Here is a 4,463-nt window from a genome sequence, read left to right on the forward strand (position 1 = left end):
GCACCACAGTTTGAAAGCATGAATTCTTTGGCCCTCAGCCTTATTTATGGTCCAACTGTCACATCTGTACATGACCACTGGAAAAACCATAGCTTTGACTAGATGACCCTTTGTTGGCAAAGGAATGTCTCTACTTTTTAATATGCTGTCTGGGTTGGTCATAGCTTTTCTTCCAAGGAGTAAGCATCTTTTCATTTCATGGCTGCAGTCACCATCTGCAGTGATTTTGGAGCCCAAGAAAATAAAGTCTGTCACCGTTCCCATTGTTTCCCATATTTCCCATGAAGTGATGTGACCAGATGCCATAAGCTATGGTTTTCTGAATTTTGAGTTTTAAGCCAGCTCTTTCACTCTCCTCTTTCACCTTCATTGAGAGGCTCCTTAGTTCCTCTTCACTTTCTGCCATTAGGAAGATGCCACCTACATATCTGAGGTTACCGATATTTCTCTTGATTCCAGCTTGTGCTTCATCCAGCCCAGTGTTTCTCATGATGTATTCTGCATATAAGTTAAATAAGCAGAGTGACAATGTACAGCCTTGATGTACTTCTTTCTCAACTTTGAACCATTCTGTTGTTCCATCTCCAGTTCTAACTGTTGCTTCTTGACCTGCATACAGGCTTCTCTGGAGCCAGACAAGGTGGTCTGTTATTCCCATCTGTTTAAAAATTTTCCACAGTTTGTTGTGATCCACACAGTCAAAGGCTTTGGCATAGTCAGTAAAGCAGAAGTAGAGGCAATGGCACCCCACTCCAGTACTCTTGCCTGGAAAATCCCATGGATGGAGGAGCCTGGAAGGCTGCAGTCCATGGGGTCGCTGAGGGTTGGACATGACTGAGCGACTTCACTTTCACTTTTCACTTTCATGCATTGGAGAAGGAAATGGCAACCCACTCCAGTGTTCTTGCCTGGAGAACCCAGGGACGGGGGAGCCTGGTGGGCTGCTGTCTATGGGGTCATACAGAGTCGGACACAACTGAAGTGACTTAGCAGCAGCAGATGCTTTTCTGAAATTCTCTTGCCTTTTCGATGATCCAGTGGTTATTGGCAATTTGATCTCTGGTTCCTCTGTGTTTTCTAAATCCAGCTTGTACATCTGGAAGTTCTCAGTTCATGTATTCTTGAGCCTAGATTGAAGGATTTTGAGCATTACCTTGCTAGTGTGAGATGAGTGCAATTGTGCGGTAGTTTGAGCATTCTTTGGCATTGCCTTTCTTTGGGATTGGAATGAAAACTGACCTTTTCCAGTCCTGTGGCCATTGCTGAGTTTTCCAGATTTTCTGGCGTGTTCTGTGCAGCACTTCCACAGCATCATCTTTCAGGATTTGAAATAGCTCAGCTGGAATTCTGTCACCTACAATACCTTTGTTGATAGTGGTGCTTCCTAAGGTCCCCTTGACTTCAACTTCACATTCCAGGCTGTCTGGCTCTAGGTGAGTGATCACACTATCGTGATTATCTGGGTCATGAAGATCTTTTTTGTATAGTTCTTCTGTGTATTCTTCCCACCTCTTCTTAATATTTTCTGCTTCTGTTAGGTTCATACCATTTCTGTCCTTTATTGTGCCCATCTTTGCACAAAATATTCCTTTGGTATCTTCAACTTTCTTGAAGAGATCTCTAGACTTTCCCATTCTTTTATTTTCCTGTATTTCTTTGCAGTGTTCACTTAAGATGGCTTTCTTAATCTCTCCTTGCTGTTCTTTGGAACTCTGCTTTGCAATGTGTATCTTTCCTTTTCTCCTTTGCCTTTCACTTTTCTTCTTTTCTCAGCTATTTGTAAGCTCTCCTCTGACAACTATTTTGCCTTGTTGCATTGCTTTTTCTTGGGGATGGTCTTGATCCCTGCCTCCTGTACAATGTCACGAACCTCTGTCAATTGTTCCTCAGGCACTCTGTCTATCAGATTGAATCCCTTAAATCTACTTGTCACTTCCCCTGTATAATTGTAAGGGATTTGATTTAGGTCATACCTGAATGGATGAGTGGTTTTTCCTACTTTCTTCAATTTAACTATAGCATTTTTATATTTGAAACTGAAGGAGGAAGCAATGATGTTCCAAAACACCTAAATATGCAGGTCCGAAAAGTGAAGGCATTTGTTTAACCTCCACATTCACTCTGAAGCCCACCTGCCTCCTTCAGCATCCAGAGATCAAACACGTTCTGCTTCGCCATATAGGAAAGTGGGAAACACACTGCACTGCTGACGTCACAGGACAGTTGCCTGCAGAGCGAGACTTCTGACACGGGGCCCCAGCCTCACGTTCTCACAGGGTGCCCTCTCCCTCTGGGAGAGGAGTGGTCTGGGCAGCCTCTAGGTCATGCTGCTACCGCGCTGCTCAGCCTGGGTCCTCGACCACCTCTGGCGGGGCAAGAGCAGGCTCGGCAGCAGACTCCAAGTCAGAGTCTCTGGTCAGCCCTCCAGCACGCCAGAGCAGGCTCTTCAGAGGTGTCGTTACTTTCGGCACAAATGCCACACTACTGAAGATTCTTCTTTTGGTGGAAGACAGTTGACTTGCCTTAACCTTTACGTCCTTAATATCCACTTTGTTCCCACACAACACAATAGGGATGGTCTCACACACGGGTCTTAGATCTCTGTGCTGGTTAGGCACGTTCCTGTAAGTCACTCTCGAGGTTACCTCAAACATTATAATGACACACTGAGCTTGGACATAACACCCAATTTCTCCTGACCAGCTGAATCCCATACGTTGAACTTAATAGGCCCCCTGTTGGTGTGGAGCACAAGGAGGATATTCCTCAATACCCAAAGGAGCTACACACATCTCAGATTCACCCATCAGATGACGTTTCGTGAATGTCGTTTTCCCAGCACTATCATCATGAACCAGATTGGAACAGAACCTGGGGTTCTCCTTGGGCAGCCTTCATGGCGTTACTTCCAGTAGCATCTCCGTGCCTGTCCTACTGAGGGTTGGAAAGATAGAGGATGCACTATTTTTTTTCCTATTATTTTTTCTGAACTGGTGGCCATGAGACCTGAGAGCCTGATCCATTGCTTATTCCACGTCTTGCCTTTTGGTTTCAGTTCTCATTGGCAGGACCACCTACCCAGTGGGCATCTATAGGATCCTAACTGACCTGCAGTCTTGCGTGGACAGTCAGTTTCCTGACAGGCACAGTCCATACTATTAAAAATTCAGTCATGTCCATCTGCATCTGTTTGGAAGCAGAAAACTCCCTTTACCGGGTTACTGGGAAGACACCTGTCACAGTCTACAATCAATAAATTCCAAACCTTGTTCTAAGCAGCACATATATGGTGTCTCAGATGGTAAAGTGTCTGCCTTCAATGTGGGAGACCTGGGTTCAATCCCTCGGTCAGGAAGATCCCCTGGAGAAGGAAATGGCAACCCACTCCAGTACTCTTGCCTAGAAAATTCCATGGGTGGAGGAGCTTGGTGGGCTACAGTCCATGGGGTGGCAAGCAGTTGGACATGCCTGAGCAACTTCACTTTCTTTTCTTGTTGGAAATGTGGGACTTCTTTGTACATCTGATTATAGACAGCCTATAAAGTGCTAGTCTTTTTCACATGCATCTTGCATATTTCTCACAGTAACTTTGAAAGTAGATATTGCTATGCCCATTTGACAAAGAAGAAATTGAATTTCAAAGACCTTAAGGTGTCAGAGTTGAGAGGTAATGGAAGGTGCCAACCATATTCAAACCCAGCTTGATTAATTCTTTCCACTACACTGCTGAGCCGGCATGGCTCTGAATGGGTCAATTAGTTTTGTGTGGTTTTTCCATAACTATAATACAAATTGTAATATTTGCCTTATAGGATTGTTGTTCACTTAATGAAATGTATTTATTATGGGCTACAACTTATAAGGCTAAAGTTCCGATACAATCCAAAAGATAGAACTGAAAAGTCAAGTACTTGGCCTATAGAATGACTTTTTAATAACAACCACTTCGTGCCTCTGTGACATTTATGTATCAGGCATTTTGCAAACTTATAAACTGTCAACATGCCTGATGAACAAACCGCACTCTCACCCCCCGTCCACACCATCTACTGTGAAGGGAGCGCGTCTATTTTATTCTCTAGTTTTCTGGAAGAATTACTTAATTTCTGATTCTGACAAACAGCGTGAAACTACTCAAATAACTGTCTCTAAAATGGTAATTTTTATATTCATGGCACTTTTTGAGTATTACTGACATATTCTTATGCGATGACTTGGATTGACAATGCAGAAAAACTATTTTTTCTCTTGATTTGCTCTTTGTGGTAGACTAGGTTCTAAATGAACATGTTTACTTGAGCGTTGAAAGGTACTGTTGAAATGATGTGAGAAAAATCCCATTTTAAGAACTATGTTACCAGATTACTCTAAATTTCTCCCAATGTGTTAATAAAATGCAGAGCTGGAGCTAGGCATTTTTGTGCTAGAGGCAGTTTTTCTCCAGGGGGTTTTCTTTTCCTCTG

The 4,463-nt window shown here is 43.4% G+C and overlaps 1 pseudogene; it reads right to left on the bottom strand.

Annotated features, from left to right (window-relative positions):
- Nucleotides 1-2,270: 2,270 nt before the first annotated feature.
- On the bottom strand, nucleotides 2,271-2,898 carry LOC113904024 (annotated as a pseudogene).
- Nucleotides 2,899-4,463: the final 1,565 nt, after the last annotated feature.

The sequence above is a fragment of the Bos indicus x Bos taurus genome, chromosome 14 (assembly GCF_003369695.1).
Source record: "Bos indicus x Bos taurus breed Angus x Brahman F1 hybrid chromosome 14, Bos_hybrid_MaternalHap_v2.0, whole genome shotgun sequence".
NCBI classification, from domain to species: Eukaryota; Metazoa; Chordata; class Mammalia; order Artiodactyla; family Bovidae; genus Bos; species Bos indicus x Bos taurus.